General features: G+C 35.7%; 1 pseudogene; it reads left to right on the top strand.

Annotated features, from left to right (window-relative positions):
• Window positions 1–12,464, top strand: part of LOC127527561 (DNA-directed RNA polymerase III subunit RPC10-like) — a 41,549-nt pseudogene extending 29,085 nt beyond the window's left edge.
• Window positions 12,465–15,825: the final 3,361 nt, after the last annotated feature.

Here is a 15,825-nt window from a genome sequence, read left to right as displayed (position 1 = left end):
CGGTTGAGGAGGTCTGGTATCTATTCTGATGGTACTGATGGCACACTGTATCATACCAGACTAATTTGGAGTTATAAATTAACGTATTACATACATATTTGGGATGGGGAGAAGACCAACAGAGAAACATGGAGAATGCAAACTAAAGGTAAGCAGGCTCTGGGTCTTAGATTCAAATGCAGGACACTAGAGCTATAAGGCAGCAGTACTTACTTTTAGACCACAGTGTCAACCTTACATGAATGAATTGAAGATTTTCTTTAAGTACATTGTAAGCCAACCCTCAATTTATTCTTGTGTGTAATAAAGTGGGCACTCGTTGTCCATAATTTAAAATCATGGCCCCATTAACCACTAGATGTTGGACAACTGAAATCAATACAATAAACTTCCTAATTTAAGTATAACATTAGCTTTTTACAAACCTGCTTAATGTGATTCATGGTCGCTCATGTGGGGCAGAAGCTGTACCAGTAGTGCCTGGTGCAAAGCAGAAAACAGCCTTGGATAGGTACCACTGTATTGCACATACACCAATATTCACACACACACAGGGACAAGTAAGAGTCATCAGGTAACCTAATCAGCACTGAGAAAAAATGCGCAGTGTGGTTGAAAAAATGCTAAAATGCTCTGTATCACATCGTTTAATAAGAAGTGGAAGCCAATTTTTTTCCTCTCATGAAAACTGAAGAACTGTGACTTAATCCGTAGTTCTTTGTGCTATGGAGGAAAACCAGAAATTCTATTGCAATCAAAAGTATTTTATAATTCAAAATATTCTTCTCATCTTATAAGAACTTCCAGAAAGACCAAACAAGCATCATAAACATAAACATGATGATTTATAAAAGTAAATTTGCTAACTAGTCAGAGACTTTTAAAAATGATACGAAGAGCAATCAAAGATGTAACACTTAGAAAAGTGAATATACATGTGTCCAGAAGGCTGGAACAAAGAATACCAAAGGCATGGAAGCAGCTAACAACTGCAGAAATCCCATGGCTGTCTGAAATGAAGTGATTCAATAGAAACAAGGATATGAATGGCTATCCAGTTCACAAACCCTACAAAATTCAAAATGACTCAAGAGGCTTTGCAGAGAAACAAGACATTTGAAAGTCTAATGACCAATTATCTCTTGTAAAAATGTCTTTCTGAGGTTATTTGTTATACAGTGAAAATAACAGTTAGAATTCAGTATTAAAATTCATATAGATCTGTAAAAGTGCAATAAAAGCAAAATAAAAATATTGTAGTAACATTAAACATATTGAAAATTAACCAGAAATAATTCCTATATGAAGTGGCTTACAATAACATTTGCACTGTAAGTACTGTAAAGTTTTATAAACCTAATGAAAATAGCCTAGAAAGAATGTGCTATATTGTATTTATACCAGCAGATTTATCCTGCTTAAAGCTTTAGTGGATAATACAGAAAAAAACTCAATTGATTCTGATATTTTTGCGCACAATATTTTAAACAGCTGAAAATAGTTTAAGCAGAGTGTCACATCTGTATGTATGAGAGACAGCTCAATGGCTTAGGTGATGGTAATTCTTCACCAATCCAGGGGGTGGCGCTGTGTGACAATGTTCTCTCATCTCCTTCCATTGCAGGCTAGAAGATCGATACCTCTCTTCCACCAACATCACTTCCAGTGTCCGTCCTCCTGCTCTTCTGGCCCAGCTGCCTTACAACTGGAATACCTGCCATCTTGGGCAGTCTTGATAAGGGTTCACATCTGAGAAGACAATTTTGCATGTTTTCATGCATTTCTTTTTGAGTTAATGTATTCAATTATACAAGGTTTGCAAAGGGTACCACAAAACATTAATGGACTCTGTCTTTACTTCTTACAAGAGTCATAACAACTTAAAGCTGAATCAAACTGTAATATAAATGGTTAACTTTTGACTTGTGATCTGTTAGGAAGATGACAAAAAATATACTAATGACTATGAGTTATCTTTTTAAGGACTATAAAGGCAGGTGAGACAACTTCCAAGAATCTAGATGATTTTCTAGGATATATTGTTTAGAAATTGCAATTGAGGAATTTTGCTTTGGTGAATTTTGCTTTATCTTTTTGTTTAATTATTGTTTTGTTTTGCAAATGGTAATAGTTCTAAGATCTTTAAGTCTGAATGAAATTTAACAAAAGAGTCTAGAACACACTAAAATGGAGATTTCTGATATATCATGTTCAATACCAATCTGTTTTACACACATATCTCTGTAATTTACTGATATTTTTCTTACTAATGTTCTACAGGTCAACTCAGTCATCTGGGATAACACAATTCAGTAAATTGTGTGTATTTCAACTCAAAAAAAACTGGAGCTATGCAAGTCTTGTTTGGTATCTTTCTTCTGGGGAAAAGTTGAGCTAACATTTAAGAGCTGCCTTTGTGTTTTGGGAATTAGTGATCACTAGTCCAACCAAACTGAGTCTCTGAAACCTGGAGGAACACCATAAAAACCATTTAGGAGTGGTGAAGATGAAGCTACCTGTTAGGAGTTTTGTTTGGGACAATGAATAGATCAGGAAGTACAGCAGCTTGTAGCATCAATTGCGAAATAAAGTAAAAAAAAATAAAAACCAGCACCACTGCACCCGTGGGAATGTCCTGTAGCTGGACAATTCTTGGAGACAGCTTCCCAGGTGATGGTTGATGCTTGTTCCAGATAGTCTGAAGTCTTAATCGTGAGTGCCACAATTTAGCTTACACTTTATTGAATTATTACTGAGGCTGTTTTCTAGATCTGTTCCAAAGCAACTGGTGAATGACAATAGTCCTCTGTTTATAGATGCATATTTTCAAACATTTTTCAAAAAATACAATAAGATATTTTATTTGCACCAATATATCCACATACTAATGTTTTAGTTAAAACGTTTCTTTAAAGCTTAAAATTGGGCCTCTTTGCAATAAGTAATGAACATGTTACTCTTTCCCAGAAGCTAGAAAAATTTTTGTTTCAATATTGATATGATCCACAGGCAATTACTAACTAGACAACACCACTACTGTGGTGGGCTGGCGCCCTGCCCGGGGTTTGTTCCTGCCTTGCGCCCTGTGCTGGCTGGGATTGGCTCCAGCAGACCCCCGTGACCCTGTGTTGGCATATAGCGGGTTGGAGAATGACTGACTGACTGACAACACCACTATTATTGTTAGCAAGATGCATACATTCTAGATTACATATCTTAAAACCAAATTTCAGAAAAGTATTATAACAAACAGTTGAGACAGACCTAGAACGTTGGAGTTAGAAAAGCATGTCATTTTTAACTGGAAAAAACAGGATTGACAAGAAATTTGAGGGTTTCCCTGCAGTTGCTGTCAGATCCTGTGGTTTCACAGCATCCTCCTTTAAATAAAACAACAACATGTATTTATATAGAACGTTTTCATACAATTGGTGTAGGTCAAAGTACTTAACAAGATGAAGAAAGAAAAGGTTATAAATTACAAAAGTAACATTAGGCAGAACTAAATAACAAAGAATAAGGTAAGGTCTGATGGCTGGGAGGACAAAAAAACAAACAAAATTTGCAGGGGTTCCAATGGCATGAGACCACCCGGTCCCCATGGGCATTCTACCTAACATAAATGATCTAAATCAATCCTCATGGTTTTCAGGCTTCACATGAAAAAAACAGATGATGATGGTCATGTGGACCTCGCGCCTTCAATTCATGAATGTAGGGACTGCATGGTGTCTTGATCAGGTGGTGGTGGTACAGAACACCACCACAGAAAAAGAACAGCAGAGAAAACTAGCAATTAGTATGGATTGCGGAGCCAAGATAAAAATGATTAATTCAATGAATATATAGTTTATCAGGTTTACACTAAAATGTAGCTATGAGAAAGACATGTTAAAATAATGAGTTTTTAGTAGTTTTTTTTAAATGCTCCACCATATTAGCCTTGCAAATTTCTATCTGTAAGCTATTCCATATTTTAGGTGCATAACAGCAGAAGGCTGCCTCACCACTTCTTTTATGTTTAGCTTTTGGAATTATAAGCAGACACTCATTTGAAGATCTAAGGTTACGATTTGGAGCATAAGGTGACAGGCATTCTAAAACATAGGATGGAGCAAGATTATTCATGGCATTGTAAACCATAAGCAGTATTTCCAAGTCAATTCTAAGATTCTGGTAGCTGCATTCTGCACTAGTTGCAACCGATTGATGTCTTTGTTGGGTAGTACTGAAAGGAATGCGTTATAGTAATCTAGTCGACTAAAAACAAAAGTGTGAACTAATTTTTCAGCATCTTGCAAGGTTATAAGGGATCTAACGTTTGCTATATTCCTTAAGTGAAAAAATGCTGTCCTGGTAATCTGATTAATACACGATTTAAAATTTAGGTCAGAGTTAATAATTACCCTTAAATTTACCTCCGTCTTGACTTTTAAGCCTAATGGATCAAGCTTATTTCGAATAACCTCACTATATCCATTTTTGCCAATAATTAAGATTACTGTTTTCTCCTTATTTAGTTTAAGAAAATTACTACTCATCCAGTCAGAAACACAAGTAAGACATTGGGTCAGTGAACCAAGAGAGTCGGGATCATCAGGTACTATTGATAAATACAGTTGTGTGTCATCAGCATAGCTGTGGTAGCTTACGTTTTGCCTTGAGATAATCTGATCTAAAGGAACCATGTTGATCAAAAAGAGCAGTGGACCCAGGATAGATCCTTGTAGAACACTATGTAGAATATGTTGTGTCTTTGAAGTATAATGACCACAACGAACAAAGAAATTTCTACCTGTTAAGAAATTTATACCCACTGACTAAGGTGATTTAAAAGAATATCGAGTAATAAAGAGTAACAGTGAATGATCAACTTGATTTGATTGCTATATTCTCTTCTAACAATAACATTTAAATCATGAGCGAAGGAGAGATGGTTATCACAGAGAGGTGTTAACTTGTCATAAAGAATGTTCCCACCTGGCTGCCATTGGCTAATATTTTTTTCCATCTCCATATAGATGTGAGTGTTCATGCAGATCCTTATGTAGGCTGTGTCCTAGAGACCACTTAGCCTACCCATCTAAAGGGTAAAGAAAGAGATAGATTTCAAAAGGATTATTCACTTGAAGAAGCAGTGATTCAGAAAATGTCATTCATTGCGAACAACTATGAATAATCACTGTCAGACTGTACAAAAACAAAAACGAAACACGTTTTGAATTGTTCCTTAGAAAGTTAGCTTAAATTTTCCTTAACTCCAGTAAAAAAAGACATCCTTGTACCATTGTGCTATATTACGTGAGTTACAATTCTTGCAGTTTAGCACAATATCACTGTAGCATAAGTTACTGCAACAGGTTTTTCATTAAGCAATCATGCCCCATCTTGTATTAAGCAGACAATGCTGTAAGTGGATGAGGGATTACTGTCATCTCTAGACTGTCTGTTACCTATTTTATTCCAGGACAAAAATTTGACCATTCCCTAAATGTGCAACGAAGGAAAGCAGATGCTTGATAACATCTGTCACAAATTGGTTAGTTATTAATTGCTTATGATGTGCAAGTATGAGTTGAGTTCATGTTCATGATCATGTTTCACACAGATTAAGGAATACTGTATTTTACAGTTTTTTATACATTTATTTCAACGATTGAATATAGCACAGACATCAGAGGAGACAAATAATTAAATAGTAAAATGATGTGCCAACAAGTCAGGAGTAAGTGTACTGCACAGCTTACACCAGTCTTCCCAATGCAACTGGAGTTGTAAATGTGATGCATTACTGATAACACAGCGGTACTAATAAAAGCTAATATCTAGAATGGGACAACTGTGCGGAGTACAAAATGTGGAGAGAGCAGGGGTCTTAACAACAGTATTGAAAACCAACACAGTAAGGATAGCAGCAGGACATGCCTACAAATTACAATAAAGCAAGTTTAGGACATTTGTGTCCAGCATTTGTTTGTTTTGAATGTATTTCTTGGGACTGTAATGAAAGGTAAGGATAGGGCTGCACCAGGCAAGCCGAACAGACAAATAAAAGAAAGTATGCACAGACACCTAATCCTTATTTTTCAAATTTCATTCATATGCTCTTCGTTGTGTTGGTTGTAATAAATATAGGGTTATATACAGAGCAATAGGATGTCCCTAGAAATAACCCCTCTAAATTACAACTCTCTTACACAACTCTTGAATTTGCTAGGTGCACTGGGAAAAAGCTCAAAATAAGTTCTGTTTACATTATTTGTCTTATACTGTATATATTGTCAATCATTTTCCCCCAGTGTGTAACATAAACTTAGACTAGTCAACCTCTAATTCTCATTTTGTCCCCATCACAATGGAAATGTGGTCCAACTTTCTAATAACTTTAGAACTGGATAGTCTCTAACGTAATTAACAAATGATTAACTCATTTTGTTTTCATTTCTTCTAATGATTTAAGAATGCTATGTTTTTAGTGATAGAGTAAAAATGGATATACTGTAAAGATAAGCAATTACTTCAAGGCTTTTCATAGAGGTGAACCAGAAAAAAATTTTAGACTCCTAGATATAAGAACCATATTAAAGTTATTTTAAAACTTGTTCAGAAAGAAGAAAAAATACTGGCGTGAAGGTCACAAAGCTGATTTAGCTAGCTGGACAAACAACACCATTTAATACAGGTGTTAAAAAATCTCATTATCACCACCACATAACTCAATTTGGCTACAGATTATAGAAGCTCAAAGGTATTCATTGCCCATTTATCACTAGCCATGCACATGTTTCTCAAAGGAAAGTTATAAGTATTTATAGATTTTAAAGGTAAAACACTTGTGTAAAAAAATTGTAATGTTATCACTGACTTAATTTAAAAATCTGCCACAGATGATTTCCAATTTTCTAGGGTTACCTGGGAGCTTTCTGATATTTTGAAAAGAAATAAACTTGATTTTAAGCCATAGAAAAACCTGTGTGAACTACAAAAGAAAGGAAATATTATTTCCCTAAATGTTTGTGTCCAATTAAGGTGAGCAGACATTTAAAGCACAATAAAGTCACTAATGTGTGATTTACCATGAGAATGTCTGTACCACCACTTGACTTTCTAATTAAAGATCCTGTAAGCTGTGACTATGTTATCTGCATATTAGACAGCTTCTACTAGGAAAACACCATAAGTCCAAATCACAATTAGCTTTCTTATTTTTGTCAGGATCATGGACTGTTTTATGTGCTTTAGTGCTGTTTGTGACTTACTCTTTATTTTGTTGTTTATTACAACCTATTGCTGTTGCATGTGTTGAGGTAGACTGACACGGCAGGGGCGCCCTCAGCCCCAATGAAGGCAGTCAGAGACTTCAGAACAGACAGCAGAATTAACTTTTATTGTATGGCGCGTATACAGACTCACTTAAGATGGAACAAAGAGCCCCCAGCAATGGGCACCTTTTTCTTTAATTACAATTCTTATCATTTAAGCCATTATTCTTCCTCATCTGACTTCTAGCATTCCATTGCTCTAGTCCTGCCTCTAATTGATTCCACTAATAATTCTTAGGTAAGGGGGTGTCAAAACCCACTCTGTTTATCTTATCTGTTTGATAAGAGCTATTCTTGCTTGCTACTATAATCTACAGCCAAAAAGTTCACATTCTCTCTCTAAGTGAGAGGCCCATCTTTTTTCCAGCTCTTCTGCACGTCTAACCTTTGGCTTAATAAACTATTGGTGGATTCTAGCTCATACAGAATAATTAAAAATGTGTAGGCATAAGTCTTTTTAACTCCTAACTTTTACATCTTAATACTTAATAAAATATAGTGTCTAGTTTTCTCATGTGCTTATAATACTTTTCTAATACACAGAGATTACCAATTTTAAGAATACAATTTTCTATACATGTTGCACATTGAATATATTATCAGTAAAGCTACTTTCAGGCACAAAAGGATGCCCATCAGAACAATTTTGGAGTTTTGTGGGAAAAGTATTAAAATGAATTTTTGAACAAAGGAAAACCGTAGTGGATTTGGAAGAAATTAGCTTTAACAATAACTAAAGCAAAACAAAAAAATAAGGTGGAAAAAATGCCATCTATAGAAATAATTTTAATCATCCAAAAACGAAATATTAAAAAATTGTTTTAAACATAAAGGGTACTCTACATCACAGTTTCTCAAGGTGTGGTCATATTGTAAAATGTCAAACCAGGACCTTCACCTATTATAAAATAATTTCCAATATATATTCCATATTGGCGCATTTGAGACTTTAATTCTATGGATTAGAAATGACTCAATCCGTTTTTATTCTATGTAGTACCTTTCAGAGAGTAAATCATTTCAAAGAACTTTACATAGTCCACAACTATACAATTCAAAGTGTCAACTAACAATTCAAATGGATGGCATTTGTAGAGGAGTAATCCAGGACAGGGAATAAAGGTCAAAATGGAACAAAAAAGTTATTCTGGATTGTCTAGGAATCAATCTGTGGGGAAATATGGTAACAGTGAAAAAAGGAGAATGAAGATTATATACACTAAAGCTGCCTAGGCATCAGCATGAAAACATACCTTTCTTACCTTTTTGGTTTCTTTGAGTGTTACTGTGTCCAGTAGGGGGGTGCTTGCTCCCTGGGAAAGTGTTAATTTTTTAGAAATACTTGACAAAACCTGTATATATACCCCCTCAGTAATCATAGTGGAAATAATCACACAAGAGAAATATGGTACAAATATATATATATATATATATATATATATATATATATATATATATATATATATATATATATATATATATAAACTTGCTTTAAAATGCAGGCTTTCACTCCCAATAGTATGATCATTTATTCATTCAGATCCAGACCGAAGAGAAGCCATTGGAGCAGCACAATCATTGTTTAACAGAGTACAACAGAGTGCAAAAACAACGCTAAAGTGGTAATGGCCTAGACATAAGTTACAGTATGCAGTTGGGTTCAATCACTAGATGTTTAGCACAAGTTTCAGTGTGGTAAGTGTGATACATGTAGACACACATCACATCTACTGTTTAGCAGGTTGAGAATGACATGCAGCAGACCATGAAGTTACAAGCTTTGTGGGTACCACAACTTGCAAGTAAAAAGTTTTTAAATCCTGAATACCAAATAAAGACAGGTTGACATCACAGTAGTTAGCAAATTAAAGAAGTACATTAAGCATATGTTTACTACCAAATACAATACAAAATACTGCTCTTAACATTTAAAGCTCTGCACAGCCTTGCTCCTCCATATCTTACTGATTTCCTACAGACTTACACTCCCCTCTCACTCACTCAGATCCTCATCTGCAGCTCTACTTTCTTTACCACATATCAAACTCTGTTCTATGGGAACTCGAGCATTCTCACATAGTGCTCCTCAACTCTAGAATTGTGTTCCCTCTATATATACATCAACTAGACTCAATAACACATTTTAAAACTGCCCTCAAAACTTATCTTTTCAAACTGGGTAACAATTATGAATTTAACATTGTTACTGCATGTTATTTTTGATGTTTGTTACTATCTCTGTACCTTATTGCTATTTTATTTTATCGTCCTCTTTGTTTTTATATTTTATTAATGTTGTTTAATTTCATTGTAAGGTGACCTTGAGTGTTAAGAAAGGTGCATATTAAATAAGATGTATTATTATTATTAAAAGATTTTGTACTGTATACACAGTGGTACACATTTGTGGAAGAAGGTTTGTTAAGCTTCCATTATGCACATGAAAACTTTCTTTCTTCTTTGTATTTTGCTGTCAGGTAAACCACATCAACAGCTTGAATACAAACAAAATATAATAAATCAACCATCACTCATCTTCTTAAGTCTGCTTGCCCTCCACCGAAGTCTGTTTGAATCTAGAGGTCTAGCCAGCAGGGAGATAAACCTGTCTGGTTGTGTATGTCAGAAAATGATCCTTCATAGCAGATGTGTACTCAGCAGAGTGTTACTAAGAGAGGAGTAATTACACAGTGGCAAACTCTCCTATTAATAAGACATACAGGACCTGCAGCCAGCTATTTAATCCACTAAACAGTCACCAATAAATATGTAGCTGTCAAGTTCAGTGTCACCTTACTGTATGATTAAGATTCTAATCCAAGCCATCACATCAGAAAGCTGGTGTGGCGCACATCTTAAAAACCAGACCATCACCGCCAAAGTAGCCCTGCATGGTTTTCTAAGGACAGATATGTAATAGCCTGCTGACCTTAAACAAGTCAATTGCTAGCTAGAAAGTATTACTGCTGTTTTATATTCTGCATCCCTCTTTAAAATCAAAAGGATGCATTGTGTTTATGTCATTTATGTATATATATGTGTGTATTTTTTTTAAGTATTACTGACATAAAATCTCACAATTTCAGTGCTCGGGTGGTGCACTACCTTCTATTGTAATGACAAAGTATATCCACAGTAAATTCTGAATCATGCTCATTGTCATAACCTTCAGGCACATAAAATTGAAAAAGGGGGGGCAAAGAAAATGGAGAAACTACTTGTGGTGTAAGACCTCTCACAGGACTAATGACAAGCCTCAAGTTTCAGACGCTAACTGTGGTGCTACACTGAGATTATTGTGTACACGTCATGACTCTAACATGAGTCAGTGTAGGTGCCTGCCTACTAAACTAGTTCCTAAATGAACATCAAAATCCTACAGTGTTGAGCAAAAGTACTAAATTACAAGCTTGCTCTGAACATATTAAAAAAAAGCGCAAAAGCACAGGCACCAATCAAAAATGGGTTTCAACAATTTTAAAGAAATGTCAAAAGACAGAGCCTGCCTTCTCCAAAAGAACTGGTGTTCTGAACATTCTTTGAGGTCAGTTTACGTACTGTCCCAAAATCTGCACTAAGATCATATGACCATGCCCCCAATAACACAATAATTGGACCACATGGTAGATGATATGACCACTCCCTCATGACAAAATGATATGGAGGCCATTTTGAGTTAGTGGAAACAAAAGGAGATGGCCAGCAAACAAAGCAAAAATAAAACAAAAGATTAATATAACAAGAAATTCCCAAGTGGCCACAAAATCTGACTATGTTATGATTATTAACAAAAGTTTATGTTTCCGTTTCTGACTATATTTTGCTTACATTTCTATTTCGTACAGTCATGTCTTTTGTAAATTCTAAGAGTTTTTTTGACCTGCAGGGTTTATGGACATATGGGAACAGTCACACTATTTTTAAGAATGGAGTAAACCTGAAGGTTTATGTTTTGCTTGAAGGAAGTGTAATTCTGTCGTCATATGTAATGGCCCAGCAGAAAGTCTACTGTAGAATGTCCAGGAGGGGGTGGGTGGCCATTTGACTGAGGTCGCCAGGACTGGGACCGTGTCTGAGTTTATCTTTTGACTTTGTCTGTTATAATTGACTGTGGACCCTACGAGGTTTATTTTCTCCAGGAATGCTGCCGACAGGCGTTTTTGTTTTCTTCTCTACTGTTGGAGAGATATTGTTGGGTTCCAATAATGTTAATCTATTGGAACTGCTTTCTCTTCCTGTGTGTTTAAACAACTATGTATCTTTATGTGTATGCATTGTGTAATTAGTAATTTAAAAAGTTTATGATTGCATTTAACTGTGAACTTGTTCCAGTGCTCAGTGCAGAATGCTGTACAAAACAAACTGAATTGAATTGAATAATCTACTAGCCATTATTCCAAGTGTATTTTTATGGACCTTGACAATTCTTGTCACATTCTTCTTTCATGAGTGTGGCACTACTTTATTATAGCATATTACTTTTTTATGAGAGCATAAGGATTTTGTATGAAGCTTGTTCAAAAAAACATTATTACCTAAACATCTTAGTTCAACAGGCTATAGAATTAATGCCATTAAATTGGAACAGAAGTGACTTTATGGAAAATCTGATCTGATGGTCCATAATACTTGCAGACCTTGACAAAACAAATTTCATTCATTTTGATAGTGAAAAGATTCTTTGAGAAAATGGAGATAAGCACAGTTAAGATGGAAAATAGAAAGTACTTTTTATAGACTCTGAGCCTCCAAGCCAGAGAAGGCACTCAAATTGTCAAGCGCTTCAGGAGAAATAAGATCCTGCTGTTCTGTCCGATCTGCAGGAATGTACTGATCATGAAAGAGGGCCAGAAGTGTTACCGGTTTGCTTGCAACACCTGAACTTATATACACAACGTTACAAGAAAGGTCACCATCAGATAATATCCAAAGCTGAAGGAGGTGGACGATGTTCTGGGAGGAGCTGCCACCTGGGAAAACGTTGACTCCACTGCAGAAACGTGACCTAAATGTGAACACGCCCTTGCATACTTCATGCAGATTCAGACAAGATCTGCAGATGAGCCCATGACCACTTTCTATAAATGCTGCAGTTCACAGTGTGGCCATTGTTGGAGGGACTGAGGGGAAGGACTGCTTGCATCCTACCTACCTAAAAGAGTCCTGGTGCGTCTGTTGTGTGGCAAAGATGTTCTCCACCTGGAAAGTGTAGTACATGGACTTGACTGTCATGAGCTCCAACATACATTTCTTGGCAATCAACAGCTGGCGGCTGTAGGGTGGTGGCTGCTTGTTTACTGTTTTCTTTAACTGGTTGAGATTCTTACTGAGGCTTCAACATCTGCCCTGGTTTGAGCTTCAGAACTGCATGTCTTACCTGAAACAAGCTGCCCTTCCTGGCACATTGACCTTGAATGGGCTTTAACAAAACTGAGGCAGCAATTCATTTTTATAACTGTTTTGACTTTTTTTTTCTAATTTCTCTGTTATTTTAATACATTATAAAATATTTATATGAGATTAATAAATTAGCAAACAACAATAACACCAACAAAAAAATACTTTTTATAAAGTGTGGGAAGAAATGTGCAAAAACTTCAGTCATTTTCTGAGGGAGATATTCTGTCTCAATTGAAGATGGCTATGTACAGTTTGAGACACCTGGAGAAATAAGCATCTAGCTAGTCACACAAGCCAGACAAGCTGACAGCTGTATTCCAGTGCCATTCTCTTTACCATCAATTATTTGACTATTATTCTCATTCTCAACAACAACAGGATGAAATTCTCCACTATAAATAATACAAAGGTAGTATAGAGTATATTGTATAATATAGAACTGAAAGACTCGAAATTTAGAATGTGTCAGTGGTTATAGAAAGAAATTATACAAAATTAGATTAGATTATACTTCATTTGACCCCAAGGAGAAATTAAAATTTTACAGAAGCTCCCTTCGAAGAAAAAAAAAATGAATATAATATAAATAACCAAATCCCCCAGCACACATATCTCCAAGAATTCAGCAAGCATATAAAAGCATAACATATACATGATTATGGCCAACCTAGAAAACAAAACAAAAAAATTATAACATTTCAGATTGGAAAATCAGCACAAATGTAAACTGACACAATGACAGAATTGAAGCATTAGCAAACCCTAGCTGGGCTATGTGGGTTAAATTTACAGATTTTGCAAACAGAGGTCACAGAAAGACCATAAGTATTATCAGGAAATCCAGCAATAGAAAGAATGACAGACACACAAAGTTCATGTTGGGCTTCTGCACCAGAATGCTTAAAATTGCTATTAAGGCAAACCCAGAAACCCAACTTACATAATGCTTACCTGGCAAATGTTTCCTGAAATCTCAGGGTAACGTAAATGTATTTTGCAGCAAAAGGGAGAAAGGCACACTCCTGTCTGAAGGCAACCAAGTTGGTACTTTCAGAGATTAAATCACAGAAATTATCTCATTTATAATGAGATTAAGCAGCAGCAGCAGCAGCGGTAACTAGTCAGGAATACGGTTTGGCTTTAAATATACAGCTAGACTGAAAGTGACAAGTGGAGATCAGGCATACATGTTTTTCTTACCTAAGAAAGCACAGAAGATCTTTGTGGGTAAATTAAGTAAATAAATACATGATGACTGGCCATATTGAGATAAACTGTGGACATTCTTTTTGGGGCAGAAAGATTAAGGAAAGAGCATAGAAATAGTATTTATATGATTAAAAACCTTTTACACCAATATCAATTACACTATTGGTCAGAAGTTTTAGAACACCTCATCTTTTCCAGTTTTTCTTCAAATTTAATCAGTTGAAATACAATGAATGACCTAAAATGGTGAAAAGGTAAGCAGTAAACTGCCAGAGGTTTAAATTTAAAGTCAATACAAATGTCAATATCAGAATATTACAAATGGGCATTCTTGAGGGAACAACTAATAGGTTACAACCTATAGATGTTCTGCATCAATTAAAGCAAATAAGTCTTGCAAGTTGAACCAAACAATTTGCACAGGTGTCCCAACTTCTGTTGATTACTTAAAAACCTTCTGTCCATCTTAAAACAGAGCTGAACCCTCAGAAGCACTACTTGGACAATATTACATTGTAGAACGTAGAAAAACTTTTGACCAGCAGTGGAAATAAAAGACAAAAAAAAATGCTCTTTAAGTATTTCTGTCCAAAAAATAGACTTTACACTACATAACCAAAACATTGTATGATGTACAATCCTGTAATCAATTTTCTTGTGTGCCCCAATCTGTCAGCTATCATTGTACCCAGGTTAGATGTCATATCCCATAGCATTGCAAAATTATACTGTTTGGCCCAAAGTGTCCCCCTGTTTGGAAATATTTAGTCTCTTGCACATAATCAATCTCTCAAAACAAGTATTACAGTTGCAGCTATATATATTTTTATTTTTTACAGAACACACACACTATATATCACTCCTAACACTAGAATTACCAGAGCCAACAAAAAAACTCATAATTCCAGCCCACCTTAAATCCCTTCGCACCTCTCCGTCAGTGTCTTTTGTCTTCTAAATGTGTCGATAAGCAGCAAGAAGCCTGCCATACCATCACCCACCGCCTCAGAACGGGCAAGAAGTTCTTCCAGTTCCTGCCTTGATTGATTATCTAGGAGTGAGCTACCCAGAATTGTAAAGGGAAATAATTTGATGTGTGTTTTATGTCTACAACAATCTATGTAAACACATCATTAAAACAGAAACATTTTTCATGTTTTAGTAATAAATAACAAAAGGTAGACATGAACTGTATAATGTGTGAAGGCTGATGGCCAAATATCAAAAAAAAACTTTCACAAAAGGTTTAAGCACAGCATGACACCTTCTGTGGTGCTGCGGTTAGAACTGCTGACTTATAATTTGGTGGCCGTGAGTTTGATACCACTTCCCGGGCAAATTTAGCATTTAGAATAGTGAGTTACTCTTTTTGTTAATATTATACAATAAACACATACATTTGATTTGTGTCTGTAACAGCCAGTGTAAATTTATAGTACTTGTAAAAATTAGTGTTTTTTTATTCACTTTTACTCTCTCAGTCACGATCACGATACAACCCCAATGAAACCCAGACCCCCCCCCCCCCCCAAGCCTGATGTGACGCAGTTACTTTTTATCTGAAACTGGGAATAACTGTAGATGTGAGTGGTGTTTTGAGACAATGGAACTGGAAATTCTCTGATCTGGAGATAAAAGCTGACACACAAACACTGGTGAATTTGCCTTCTTCGTATCTCACTGTCACTTGAAATTTTTTTAATTAAGTTTTATTGAGTGTTCCTGCTCACACTGAATTAGTATGCACCTTATTGTTTATGATGTCAAAGGGACCTGTAGTTCAGAAGAGCATCCCTGTTCAGATCCCTGGGTGTCACCAGAGGGCACTGCCAGAAGAAGGTCAACCTACTTCAAGGAGCTTCCACAAAAAGTACTCTCGGGTCCAACATAAAGG

The sequence above is a fragment of the Erpetoichthys calabaricus genome, chromosome 4, assembly GCF_900747795.2.
Source record: "Erpetoichthys calabaricus chromosome 4, fErpCal1.3, whole genome shotgun sequence".
Classification (NCBI taxonomy): Eukaryota; Metazoa; Chordata; class Cladistia; order Polypteriformes; family Polypteridae; genus Erpetoichthys; species Erpetoichthys calabaricus.
Note: the sequence above shows the minus strand (reverse complement) of the source record. Positions and strands in the feature narration are given on the sequence as shown.